Here is a 15,602-nt window from a genome sequence, read left to right on the forward strand (position 1 = left end):
AATGGAATATTAAAAGAGGATTTGTATGTGGAGCAAGCACTTGGTTATGAGGTTCAAGGGAAATAAGATAAAGTGCATAGACTAACAAAATACCTTTATGGGGTAAAAAATGAGTCTATTGTCCTAGACTCCTTCGTATACACTGTTAGAAAATCCCTTCTCAACATTTGTAACTTTGTTGTTTTCACCTTTGCCATTCCTTAATATATTGTGAAAGAATTTCCCATCTTTGCTTGGATTTTGTTGCTGTTACAAACCTTGGAAAACTGTTCTCATGCAATGCTTGGAATATGTAGTAGAGGGATATGGAGTCCTTATTCCTATTTTATCTCAAGAAACCTCTCTCTGCATGTGCTAGTGCATTTTTTGATGTTGCATTACTGGTTCTTGGAATCCATTCTCTACAAGATCCCATATATCCTAATAACAAAATAATTTCTTCATTATGATTGAAAAATAATCATAGTTTTTTGTCATTAAACTGAGGAATCAGTCGAATTGTCAAACTTGTTCTTGAAGCTTCCATATTTCACTGATATAAATCTTCTCCTTGTTAAACTCTAATATACCTTTGGATCTTTTTCCACCTATAACAAACCTGCTCTAATAATACTTGGATCCGATAAACTCGTTATAATAGACCTCTGATACCACATTAAAGAAAATGTGGAGGAGAAAAACTAACCAAAGCAAAATATTGCATAGATCCAAAAGAAAATCAATTTCTAAAGTTGAGTGTGCTACAAAATATATATTTGATGTTTATTTTGATGTGAACAATTAAATTCACAAGAAGAGACAGAGTTCATTTCTCCTTTTACCCATAATAAACCAATATTGAGAGATATCTACTGTGATAACGGAGGTTATTTCTCCTTTTACCCACAGTAAACCAATATTTGGAGAGATCTACTCTTATTTTGTGTCAGACATAGTAAAAACAATATTTTACATGTGCTGTGAAAAACTCCAGACACACACAGGAAAAAGCGTAGCTTAACCAATTATATTAAAACATACATTACCCTTTTATATATCGCGACAAGACAACACATCAAGCTATTTAATATATATTTGCCTTGTTCACACTTTAATTGTGTGCAATGCAAATTTATACTATGCAATACAAATTTGCATTAAATGACCATTCTAACCACACTAATATTTTTGTTTTATTTTAATTCTCAGATGTTGATTTCGTATCATGGATTTCTTGTAGAGATGAAAAGTGTACATTACTCAAATGCTTCATTTACTTTTATATGGCTTTAACTAAAATTTGAAACATGATATTTTTTTGTACTCCAAAATGATGTGATTATAAATATTAAATAGAGTAATTGGGATTATTTCCAATACATATCATCCTTTCTTTTTCTTCAAAAACAAGAAAATAAAAATCATAATTATCTGCTTTTAAAAAGTAGTGGTTGATTTAACCTTAAATCCCATCAAAACTATATTGCTTTTTCTTTTCAATGAGATACAAAGACATGAATAATATTTGTCGGGATTAAAATTAAGCATTATAAAAATATTAAAATAGCGTAAATAAGGATAGATGAGTTCTTTGTGTTTCACTAAGCTACTACATCTACCATTACACAATTACAATAGGCAAATGTAAGACTCTATTCAAAAACCTATAATATTAAATTATATTTTCATGTAATTACCCTATGTCTGGAATTGTTGTTTGGTCACTCTAGCCACAATCGAAGAATGAACCCGATACCAACCCTTTGAACTCTAATAGGCCAAAACAATGGTTGAGTAGAAGGTATAAACTCTAGGAACCCAAAAAAGGAAAAGGAGAAAGTTTAAATAAAAAAATTGTGTTTAACATTTGATACAAAACCCAATTTGCGAGAAATGACAAATAATCCAAATTACTTATTGGAAATGAAACAAAAATGCGTAATACTAAACATATTGCTCTATTAAAATTCCTCCATTTCAACACCCATTTGATTTACATTACAAATTTATTTGTTACATTTTAAGTTTGATCCACATGCTTGTATTGCAATAGAACATTTTTTTTAATCTTTTTGCCTCTTATTAATTTGGAAATTAACTAATGTTATGGTAAAATTTTAATTAGGTTTTGTAAATTTTCAATTTAAATATGGTTTAAACATGTAATTTAGATATGCAAGAAAGTAAGTTGTATGAATTCCATTAATTTATGTAGTGGTGATGATGAGAATATACTTCTATCTTTCAAATTACACCATCAGATCAAAATTTATAATTAGCAAAGGATTAAAGTGCCTAATACCAATAAGGAGAGGGGATGCCTATCGACACTATAAAATTATGTATGTTTTATATTATTCAATGGATAAGAATGATTTTATGTTTTCTCTTATGAGGTTAAAGCTGTAAATTCACAAGAGAGGTAGAATATATACAGTTCCGTAGATTTTTGAAATCAAATCATTGTGTATAAAGGTTCCCATAGTCTCCCCAACAAGTAGATCTCAAAATTTGATGTATCATAATCTTACAATTATATTATTATTATTATAACATGAATTTGTTAAGTTATATTTTATATCATAACAATGAGTAAAACATGTAATTTTACATCACGTAGTAACAACTATTAATGACATGTGTTTCCTCTTAGGAGATTCTAAGTTACATTGGAAGAGATAGAGTATGTACACCTCCATAAACTTATGTAATCAAATCAATATGTATAGTAGTTCATTTTTTCTAAAAAGCTAAAAATATAATATATCAATTGAATATGTAATAACTTTAGAATTAAATTATTATTATATCATAACATGAATTTATCACAATATCTTATAAAAATAAACATGGATAACCATATATTACTTTTTTATAACAAAAAAATAATATTAATTATTTTTATATTAAAAACCTTACAAATAATTTTATCAAAATTTCAAAAATATTAATTTATTTTATTGATTAATATATTTCTTTATCGATATCAATATTTGTTTTCCATATACATGTGTCAGAAATGCTTTTTATATTTACAATTACCATTTGTTTCATCACATAGACTTTTAAAAACTCATAATCGTGGCGGTCTATCTTTCTTTACCCACTATCTATCCTTTTTACCCATAGTGTGTGGTCTTTTGTTGTGTATGTTCTTTTTGGTTTCCTTGTTGACAACATGGATGCAAAAGAAACTCATAAAAATGTGAAGCACTCTACCTTGCCATAACTTAAACAACCAACTAATTTAATGTGTACTTATTATGAATAGTGTAAACCAAAGAAGATTACTGTAAACCAAAGCAACATCCAAAGCAACATAATCAGGAAATGAATTAAAATGGAATTAGAATTATGAATTATAAATAAAAATGTGAGAACACTAAATTTCATTTTCCAATACTATAGATAATATATCTTATAAATCTATGTTTTTTTGTTTTTTTTTTAGATTTTAAAATATCATTTTTTTTTTCAACAAAATTTATTATATAATTTGAATCACCAATTCATAATCTTCATAACTTTCATCATGTATCCTAGATGCTTATATCCTCATATTAACAATTCCATATACAAACGGATGAGTAGATTGCACTAAGACTCAAATTTTAACCAACAAACCTTATATACAATCCTACAACACACTTAAATATATAAGAAATTGGATATTTATGAATATCCTTTTAAACATCACTCATATATCACCACAAATTACAATAAATACTATGTAATTAAGTGCATATTCATCTTCTTTTTTAATTGATACAATTTAATGTCTATAGGGCATTGGATATTTGTGCATATCTATGGAATTATCACATATGTAATATTCTAAATTAAATAACTATTCTAAAATTAGGCTCATATTCTTTTCTATCTTCAATTGATATAATTAAATAAGTAAAATAATCATTTTAAAAATGAAATATAGAGCTATAGAAAATGAATTTCATAATATTAATTTTATGAATAATGAACCACATGCATTAAGCAAAGGTACAATGATTAATAAATGGATCATGCATCATTGCATGGTTTCCCTATGAAGTACATATCTATGTATGCTATCTCAATGATGATGCATCAATCCTCCTTAGACCTTGTTGAGAAAAAAAATTCATTGACATTGTCTATTAAGACGTGCATTGATCCACATTTTCATCCATCTTAAAACATCAAATCTGCCCAAGTTCAACATCTTTGGAAACCAAAGGTTGATACATCATCATGGGTACACCATGCATGCATGTGTGCTTTAGAGGGATGTCATACAAACATGCGCACTTCATGGGACAACATGTTAAGATCCACTTACTAATCATTATGGTATGTATGATTGGTGCTAATATGTAAGAGGTAAATAAAACCAAGAAGATTCAAAATATTCATTATAAAAGACATAAGATTTAGAGAGTTGCTCATTCAACTTACAAATTAAACCTAACTTCTAAATCCAAGTTGCTAATATACAATCCAAAATGGTGTGATGTAATATCTTCTTCTTCTTACATATAGGAATAACCAACTTCATGCTTAAGGAGTATGCGAGTTGATTCTCTTAAACCAAGGAGGCAACCTTAAACCTAGACATGCAAGGTAGCATAAATGCTCAAGTTTGTGTAGTATTATGTGAGTGCTTTCATTTTCGTAACTTGTTGTTAACAAGTGAGATGTAATCAATGGCCTCTTGTATGAAAATGTGTGTGTCAAGTCTACCACTACCTATGCGTGAAAGCCTCATGTGCTTAAATAGATCACCTAGTACAAAAATATTGGGTGTAGAAAAAAATAACATAAGATGAGGTGAGTGAAATGATTTCTATTAGGCTTGAATTGAAATGATCACCTTAACAACAGGCTAGAACATATAGACATGAACTTATTTACACATTTTAGAAATTCGAGAACTTTTAATTTATGAAATTAAAAACAAAACAAAAAACAAAAAAAACAAAAAACAAATAAACAAAAACCTATAAAATTAAGGTTGATAATATTTTAGAACCAAGAATAATATTACATAAAATTAAAATTCCAACCAATTTTAAAACAAAAATAAAGCATTCAAAATTAAAAATCTTGAATAATTTAAAATAAAAGTAATTTTAAATTTCATAAAATTATAAATTAAATATTAACATTATAATAAATATATTTAAAAATATCAAAATTTATATTAAAAGAGACCTTCATTAATTAAAACTTATAATTCTTTCAAAAAGTGCATGACTAACACATTCAAGATTCTTCCCAAAATTCCTATATTGTATTCACTCTCTTTTCACAACTTTACAAGCAGTTGCCAAATAGTGACATTCTTTACGATAAACTTTTCCCACACCTATGAAGACAATATCCTCCGTAGATGTATCTTACCTTTGTTATATATTAACTACAAATTTACTCGCATTCCATCTAAGTCCTAATGAACCATATCCTCGGTAGATATATCTTACCTTTGTTATATATTAATTACAAATTTGAACTCATTCCATGTAAGTCCTAACGAAACATTGAAAAACAGTTTTCACTCTAAGACTTATTTCTGTTAAAATTTACGAATGACACAGAAAAGAACAAGTTAAAATTATGAAAAATGGCATCATTCCGATGTACACAAAAAATATAAAATTATAAAAATGTCATGATATTCAGTTCAGGGTTGCGGACAGAAAGCATGCAGCTGACTTGTCGTTTCACAGTTACTGCAAAAAACCTATGTGGTTCCAACCTCCCTGACCTGCCACATTTTGGTTCCGTGGAGAGAGAATCTGTGAAGTGCAGAACCAACGCCCTGCGCATGCATGCAGGAGGCCCATGTGTTAAGTATCGTGTCTTGATGCCATGTAGTGAGTCTTATTTGAGTGAAAAGGACACGTCCTATCAAAAGTTTAAGAAGATGGTAGCCGAGTGTGAGTCGCGAGTCTATACATATGGCGAACATGCATGAGCCGTGTCGCTGCACTGCTCCGCCATTGACAGTTGTAATACATGGTATTTGCCTGAAACAACAACTCCATTGTTATTGCCATGAGCCTAATACAATGTCACCTGAAACAGAAGATGGGTCTCTTTACCTTTCGTCCATGGAAATTGCCAGACTCTACGGCGGGCCATGTTAGCGCAGCCAAAGTCAAGGTAAGAACTGCCTATGATTTAAATCTCAGTGTTAAAATCAATTTTATGATATCAAGTGTCCCTAGCGTAATCCTTAATTTGTATTCTCTATGTTACATATGCTACAATGATATGGATGCTACTCATTTAATGGCAAACCAATTTTATGATATCAAGTGTCCCTAACGTGATTCTTCATTTTTATACGTAAATCCATATATAACTTACAGGGGAGTATATGCTAGCAATAAAGAAAAATTATAGCAAATTTTATTATCTATGTAGACAGAGCCTCCATTTATCCATAGATAACTAACGGGGAAGTATGTAATACCTGTTTTGCACTGTACGGCCAATGTTAAACGAGGTGCCTTCCCGTTGAGTTGGGGAGAACAAAATATATATATAAAAGGGTGCTGAGAAGTAACACCTAACGAGGTGCTTTCCCGTTGAGTTGGGGAAAACACAAAATATATATATATATATATATAAAGGGTGCTGAGGAGTAACGGCTGAGGGCTAAGTGCCCTGGGCATGTCAACATACTCGCACATTACACAGATTCACAAATTTGTTTGTCAATATTCCAGACCTGTTAACTAACAATGAATTTTCCAGCATTCGACATAAATTGTTTCCATCGTTTGTACTTCAAACGTCTTGGTTTTGCTGAGATTTCAGTGTTAAAAGGGTTTTTGGACATCTTTTCAATAGGAAAGTATAAAGCAATATTATTTTGAGGTTTGAACTCCATCAATTAGTAAATGTGAAATTTGGTGGTGTCAGTGCCCCGGGTCAAGGTAGAGTGAAGTTTATTCTCCGAGAAAATGAGTAAACATAGAGTGACATCCTTCAATGTTCCGTGGACCCAATAAATGAGGGCGTATGAAGTATTATAAGTGCCCAGTATTCATAGTTAAGCACATGGTTAAAATGTTGGTCATCTTTGAAGCCTGTAAGCCTGTCAACAACATTAGGGTGTTGGTGATATATGACTGTAACCACTAATGTTTGAGAATTGGGATTGAAAGAAGCACCAGTTCGGAAGGGAAGGTGCCAGTTTGAATAATTGGGATTGAAGGCAGCATCTAGACCATGTGACACCTGAAGTAGTGACTGAACATGTCCTTAATAAAAAAGGAGACAAGTTGGTTATCGTTGAACAAATAATAGGGAAAGCAAGTTCACGAGTGTAACTAAGATTATAGAGCATATCAGTGACCAGTACAAAGTAGATTATAGAGTTTATTATTGAAATAGAAACAATTTTTAGGACAAAGAATATAGGAGATTGGTGTTTCCAAGTTGGTACCTACAAAGCAATAGAGTGCATTCGTCAGGCTACAAATCACCTTGGTGGCACCAGTAGGTTGGTGCCTACAAATTAAGGGATTTGGTTTATGTTGTTGGTATGTTTTTACAAATTAGTGGAACAGTAGGTGGGTGCTTACAAAGAACAATTTTTTAGTGGGTGCTTACAAAGAACTATTTTTTAAAGAAGCCGCGTGGTTTTCTCTTTTGTGTGTGGTTTTCTCTTTTGTGGTTTACTCGGTAAAGAGTTTCCACATATATCTTTTGTTTCATGTTTTACATATGAGAGTAAACCATTTGTTTCATGTTTTACATATGAGATTGATGACGTTTTATGGTGCTAGAATATTTAAAAAAGTAAAAGTAGTATTACACTAATTCCACAGCCCTTCCCTTTTTAGTATAATTATATCACTAAGTCTACACTCAGACTTATTCATTCTTAATATATCAAGAGCTCAAGAGTACACATGTTATGTACCAAGGGTACACATGTTGTAATGTCTTACAATCATATGACGATTTACATGTAAAAAACTTTATTCCATTATTATATATATATATATATATATATATATATATATATATATATTTGTGGGGCTATTATCGTTATCTTAGCACTTAAGCGAGCATCCTCATGCTTTCACATACCTTCTTTCCTACCCACCAAGTACCCCCTTCATATTGCTTCATAATAACCAACTTTATATGTAGTTTTGTGTGCTTATCTTCTAGTGCACCTCATACCCAACAAATCATTTTTTTTTGTGGGGCTATTATCGTTATCCTAGCACTTAAGCGAGCATCCTCATGCTTTCACATACCTTCTTTCCTACACACCAAGTACCCCCTTCATATTGCTTCATAATAACCAACTTTATATGTAGTTTTGTGCGCTTATCTTCTAGTGCACCTCATACCCAACAAATCACATTCCAAGGAAACTCATTTAAGCATTTCTTTTAAACAACTCACGAGCATTCTTGAGTGGTCCATTTTTTTTGTACACCATTTTTTGTCAAACACTTGGTGTCCCTACTGCACGCTTTTCCGAACACCAATCACTACCCATAGAGCTGGCATAACAAACTAACTTATTATTGTCCTTACTAAGTTTGTGGGACCAATCCCTTCTCTTTCACCTATTTATGAGAGGCTTAAAAAAACCCATTGGGTCAACTTGCTTGGCCCCTAGCATTCTTGATTCATTTGAGTGTCATGACCATGTCCATCCTCCCATCTTATCTTTCTTCAAAGCTCACATGAGAGATATCATCCTACGAAACATGATAAACATTGTTATGAGGCTCAAAATACTGCCATGAACGATATTTTCTAGCTCGTTTCTCCCTTCCATGTCATCATTAATCCCTATATCTACCTCATGAAGATCATGCTAAATAACTTTTTCTTCATTATCTGACTAACAAGAAAACTCTTCACAACCTCTACATATTTCTTTCAAGACTTTAGCCCTTAGTAATCATCGCCTCCTTCTCTAGGACATGATCCTTTGGCCCCAACCATCATGGCCTTATGCACTTCTACTAGGTATTTTCGTTAATGATTGAGTTTCTAGGTAGTCGCTAGTGGTGGGGCTCTACATATTTCTTGCAAGACTCTAGCCCTTAGTAATCATCGCCTCCTTCTCTAGGACATGATCCTTTGGCCCCAACCATCATGGCCTTATGCACTTCTACTAGGTATTTTCGTTAATGATTGGAGTTTCTAGGTAGTCGCTAGTGGTGATGATGAATCCCCACTCACCCAGGACGACGAGTCTCTCATGGTTGTAAGTGAGGTCTCTAACCACACAGCGATAGCACTGATGGCCACTAGATCTAGCTCCATTTTAAAATAAATGGCCTCCCAAACTCATCAAATGTCATTTCCATTCCTTAGCATAGTCAATAGATTGAAGATACGATGGTGGGTCTTGATATCATGTCTAGTACAGGTAAAACTCTAGTTGACAACTTTTCCCTTGTGAAAAGAAAGCAGTTTCTCTTCAAATATTACAGAACCAAGTAGTGAGTCCATCCTATGAGGAATTTTCAAAGAGTTTGAACTGTCATATGTCTCTCCACCGAAGGTTGCATGGTAGTAGGCGTGTTGTTTCATATGATTGCTAGCGAATTCTCATTTGGTAGACTTTCTTCACCCTCTGAACCAAGATAGATAGGGTCTCACAAATCAACCCTATTATCACCCTCTCTACATCTGCTTCTATTGGTTTGGTTTCACCACCCATGTACTTTGTCCCCATGGCTCCAGCTTCATCACTGGCCAAGCCTCCATTCGCTCCATTACACAAGTAGTTTGAGCATTAACAATTTTATCATGCTGACAAGTTGTGAACCCAACCTACAAGTATAAGGAACAATGTATCAATACATTTACACTTTAAGCCTAACCCATTTAGTCATATCCATAACCAAATCATGAATTTATTAACCAGGCTAATAGTTCATGGCTCTGATATCATATTTTAGGATTAGAAACAATTCTATAGGAATAATAATAACAAAACACTTAGAAACAATGTTTTACTTAGAAAACTACAATTAGTAAACTACAATGTTTTACTTAAAAAACTATATTTAGGGAAAAACCAACCAATAATAGATATTATTATAAAGTAGGCCACTTTCTTACAGAGTAAGCCTTTAGGGCACAATTGTTCACATTTATAGTGGAGAATCCCCAAGCATTTTAAAGGCTTCATTACATGTAATACCGTACATACCACACATTATAGTGGAGAATCCCCACTCATTATAGTGGAGAATCCCCAAACATTTTAAAAGCTTCATTACATGTAATACAATACATACCACAGGTTCAATACCTTTGGTCACTAATATAAGGTACCCAAAAAAAACAACTATTAATGTAACAACCTTAATTTTCAAGGATTCAAGTTTATTTAATTTCAATCATAAATAATTTTGTATTAATTTTTTTAAAAAGGTTCATTACATGTAATACAATACATACCACAAGTTCAATACCTTTGGTCACTAATATAAGGTACCCAAAAAATCAACTATTAATGTAACAACCTTAATTTTCAGGTAGTCAAGTTTATTTAATTTAAATCATAAATAATTTTGTATTAATTCTTTTAATATCATTTTTAAGGATGAGGAATTCTGAACAGGTTGTACAAATGGACTATGAAATTCATTATTGACAAATTAACATGCTTTTACACTTTATACACCCGATGGCAAGTGCTATTTCATGGACTATAGCATCATTAATGCACCAGATTGCCGTCACCCGGAGAGCCCATCGCATGCATGGATGCATGGATGCACATCTCATCACTCAGCTGCGGCAATGCCCGTTCCTGCCCGCGTCCGGCTCCGGTGTCCCTGCCCGCCTCCGGTTTGAGGACATAATCAGTTCACCAACCTATCCATTAATGGACTTAAACTCTGCCGCCGCCTCCGTAGTTTACCAACTCAACCCACGCATCTGCTGCAGAGCCGTGTTCTTCTTCGCTGGTTGCAGGGGCTGCTCTGCCGTGTTCTTCTTCGCGGGTCTGAAATCTCGATAGCGTATGGAGTTTATGGATCCCGGCACCGGTAATTGCGTGGGTTGAAATCTCGATAGCGTATGGAGTTTATGGATCCCGGCACCGTTAATGCGCGGGTTGAGTTGGTAAACTACGGAGGCGGCGGCAGAGTTTAAGTCCATTAATGGATAGGTTGGTGAACTGATTATGTCCTCAAACCGGAGGCGGGCAGGGACACCGGCGCCGGACGCGGGTAGGAACGGGCATTGCCGCAGCTGAGTGATGAGATGTGCATCCATGCATCCATGCATGCGATGGGCTCTCCGGGTGACGACAATCTAGTGCATTAATGATGCTATAGTCCATGAAATAGCACTTGCCTACACCCGATAGGGTTTGCTTTTACACGTTATACACCCCACAGGGCCTGCTATGTCAGTATGCAATGGATTGTGAAGCCAATCCATCCCACTTGACCTTTTGAAGTCGAGTCCACTTGAACCCGTGCAATTCCTCTTCATGTGTCAAGAGTAAGTATTGTTTATAAACAATTATTTTTTATTTAATAAATCAAAATTTGCTTGTTTTCTTTTCGTCTTTTGAAGGTGAATAATGTCATATATTTCTTGAAAATAAATTAATAATGAACTTATATTGCATGGTGTTAATTGATAATCTCTTTTAATCCTTAAAAAATAACCATAAGTCAATTATAATTGATTATTGCATTGCATTTACTGATATTATTCTTTCCTCCAAAATGGACTTTCAACTTCCAAAAACATATATGGTATTGATTTCTCCTCCAAAAACATATTTGGTATCATGTTCCATAGATAAATATGAAATCTACATATCACCACTTATCAACATCAAAATCTTGATCTATCACATTGATCAAAATCTGAACACAGTAGTGTAAAGAGGATATTTGATATTTTTTCTTTGGTGTTTTCATAATTTTAGGTTCATTTTACTTAGAATTGAAATTTTAACATATTATGTCTACACAATTAGACTTTTCCAAATGTTTTCCTTGATACCGAGTCCTTTGTACATTCAAAAAATATTATTATTCGCCTGAAAAGCCAAACTAATTTATTTTCATCTAAATATCATAAATTGTAAGGTAAATATCAACCATTATGTACTATAAGTCAATGATTGGTTTATTGTATTTCCATCTCATTCCTTGAATCACTTTATTCTGATTCAACCAACAAAATGCAAAAACAATAAATCAATCATTGACTTATTGCATGGTAGTTAATATTTGTCAAATTCCAATAAGTATTTCACTACTATAAATATATTAAAGTTGTATATACTATAAATATACTAAAGTTATATATTGTATAAAATATAAGTACTATAATGTTGTATAACCTACAGGGTAGCGCAAGACAGGGTCCAGACTTTACAGATGTGAAATTTCATCGATTTTTAAACGGCGATATTTATTATTCACAGGTTCAGGCTAGGAGATTTGAAATTTCACCAATTTTTAAATGGTCATATTTACTATTCATTTAAATTATGAGTTTGGTAAAATTTAAATCAATGAAATATTATATATATGTGATGTAAATGAAATAAGCCCTTCTTGCAATCCAAGAAGGTTTGATGGTAGGTGTACACTTTGGGCTGACTATAAATATACGAAAGCTATGTATTGTATAAAGTACACGTATTATAATATTGTATAACCTACAGGGCAACGCAGGACAGGGTTCATGCTCTACAAATTTGACATTTCACCCATTTTTAAACGATGATATTTATTATCCATTTAATTTATTAGTTTGGTAGAAATTAAATCAAGGAAATATTTTATTGCAAGAAGTTTGATGGTAGATGTAGACTTTGGGCTGAGCACAACATCAAGCCAGCTAGTTTGGATTGCAATTTGCAACAAATATCATTAGATGGTGCTGCTTTTCGGCCGTGTTTTTACTTCGCTACCTAAATAGAACGGATAGTGATTTTTTTTAAAAGTAAATGTTGCCTGAATCCCATCCATTAATAGTTATTGGTGTGGTTCTGTGTATGTATTTCTACACAAGTGTTCAAAATCTTATATCTTCCCGATAATACAAGTTATAGGAGTTTCCGAGTTGAATGTTTATAATTATTTATTGATGGTTTTTTGTATGGGTGGTTTTTTTCTTTTTAATTATCTGGGAGTGTATCGGAGGTTAAAAAATTAATTACTACAACACCGACCACTGTCCACTGTTTTTTTTAGTCCGCCATAGATGATAGTCTGTAGGAAAGGAAATAAATTTTAGTCTGTGGAGTTACTATTCAATCTGCCACTCTCAACAAGTGTATAAATTGCAACTTTTAGTAATGAAATTGGCAAGTTTCCTTGTTACAGGAGGTGAGGATTCTTGCTTACTATTTCCGCGAGTGCTAGGGATTGGCGTATTTGTGTTGGAACGTCGAGTTTGTATGCGGCCATCTTGTGATGCCGTGGATAACTGATTTCACTAAAGAGCCGAGTGATTGGGTTTGCTAAGTGTGCTTGCAAGGAGAAGCCGTATGTGGTTGTCATGGAGCTGATTTGTATTCCCTGTTATTATTATAGAGCCATGGAGAGGGTGGATCGAGCCACCTGGAGGAGAAGAAAGTCATTGTTTAATTGCAGTCGAGGTTGAATCTATGTTTCAGTTTAACTACTTAGAGGAGCAGATCGCTGGTCAAGAAGACTCACGCTGAAGAGGTGTGATGAGGGTTGTCACTGTTGTTTCCGCATGACATGGAGATCTGACTGTTGTGCATAGATCGTGAGATGATAGTGAGAGATGACTTTGGCGGCCACCGTGTGAGGACCCATTGTGGGTTGAAAAAGAGTGTGTTGTGGATCGAGCTGCCCAGAGAAATGGGCATTGCATAGTGGTGACTACTTGTGCGTTATGAGTTTGTCCTCCTCGGAGTGTTTCCCAGCACATCGCGGACGAATTGGATGGCACATCGTGGGAAGAGATATATCAGAGCTAGAGCCACGAGGGATTGTGGTGTGAAGGCCTCGTGCAGAGTGATATAGTTTTGTATGAGCGCCGTTGTGAGGGATCAGTGGTGAGATTGGTGTGTGGAAGTGTGGTGATTGTTAGACCACCACGAAGTTTGACAAAAGACCATGGAGGATCTATTGTAAAAGCTGTAAGAAACATCGTTCTACCCTTACCAGCAACGTGGATGGGTGATTTTATAAATAGCGAGTAGAAGGTTTTTTATTTTTGAGATATTTTAAGCTATTTATTAAAAAATAAAAATAAAAAGTTGTATTTGGATTAAAGTGCACGTAATATTTTGAAGACTTTTTTTTGAGTGGGTTTATTAAAAGGTTGGTTAATATATTGGGGAGATATTTGACTATTTAAAAAAAACGAAAACCAAAGCAGTGGTAACATCTCTTTTTATTTGAAGTATTGAAGAGATTTGGTTGCAATGTTAAAGGAAGAGAATTTGTTGTCATCGCTAATTGATTGATGTCAATTCTTAGCTGATTGTGGTCAAAAAAATTGTAGAAGACAAAAGGAGCATGCATAGTGGTCATGGGTTGGCAAAGGAAAATTAAACAGTGCGAGAGAGAACTGAAACAACTAAGGAGAAAGAATCAAAGGGAAGAAGCTACAGAAAAATAAAGAATCAAAGGGAAGAAGCTACAGAAAAATATGAAATGTTACTTGAGGATCAAAATGCAGATCTAGATCAGCGGGAAGAATTTGAAGACATTGGTGCAATATTAAAGTGATTAATGCTAGTTTTACCATCATTAGAATGGTAAAAGTTTTAAACTTTGGGCTATTAAAATGGAGGGACTACTTGGTTTAGTAGATTTATCGGAATTTCTTAATATATCAGCTTTGGATGAAAACATTTTGTCTAGTAGTTTATATGTGATGCAAAAATATTTTGGGTTGTTCTTGAAATGAGGTATAGTGAGAAAGCTGACGATGATGAAGATCTATAGAAATATGCAAGACAATGTAGAGAGAAAAGTTGAGGACTCAATAACAATTGATGAACTGAAAAAGTTAATAGCCTCTTTGAAGTAGAGGTGGTACATCCAACAACTATGGTTGTTGTTGATAAAGAGGAATTTGCAACAACAATAAAATATGATGATGGAAAGAACTCAAATTATGATTTAATGAATGTCATGAAAACACTGAAAGCTTGCCAATTTCATTACCAAAGGTTGCAATTTATACATTGGTTGAGTCGTAGATTGAATAACAGGTCCACTGAACTGAAATTTATTTCCTATATACTCTTGTCAACTATCATCTACTGCCAACTAGAGAAAAGTGGTCGGCACCGTCATGATTAATGTTCAGACACCTCCCTTTAATCACGACCTACATGTTAACTTGCACGCTGGTCCAAGTCTCAGCTAGGCTTACAACATAATTTGGAATTTCTACAACACACAACTTACTTCTACACATTTCAAATTTAGCCTTTCCAAGAGGCCTGGTGAATATGTGAGAACATTAATCACAATTGCGTTGGCCATTTTTCCCGTCGGCGGTAGATGATAGTCGGTGGGAGTCATTAAGAAGTAAATTTCAATGAGTGGAGATCACTTTTGATTCTCTGGCTCATGGATGTATAAATCATAGTGATGGTAATGAAATAAGAAAACTCTTGAGTGAGTCTTCATTTT

At 33.5% G+C, this 15,602-nt stretch overlaps 1 long non-coding RNA gene across 1 annotated transcript in view; it reads left to right on the top strand.

Moving 5' to 3' along the window:
- Positions 1–5,637: 5,637 nt before the first annotated feature.
- The window catches only part of LOC149140290 (uncharacterized), a 101,600-nt gene continuing 91,635 nt past the window's right edge, over positions 5,638–15,602 (top strand). Inside the window, exon 1 of the long non-coding RNA XR_016264607.1 lies at positions 5,638–6,120. This is a non-coding gene — a long non-coding RNA (uncharacterized LOC149140290). The remainder of the gene's footprint in view (positions 6,121–15,602) is intronic.

Source organism: Pinus tabuliformis, chromosome X, assembly GCF_031772625.1.
Source record: "Pinus tabuliformis cultivar Carrire ecotype Pingquan chromosome X, CPIR1, whole genome shotgun sequence".
NCBI classification, from domain to species: Eukaryota; Viridiplantae; Streptophyta; class Pinopsida; order Pinales; family Pinaceae; genus Pinus; species Pinus tabuliformis.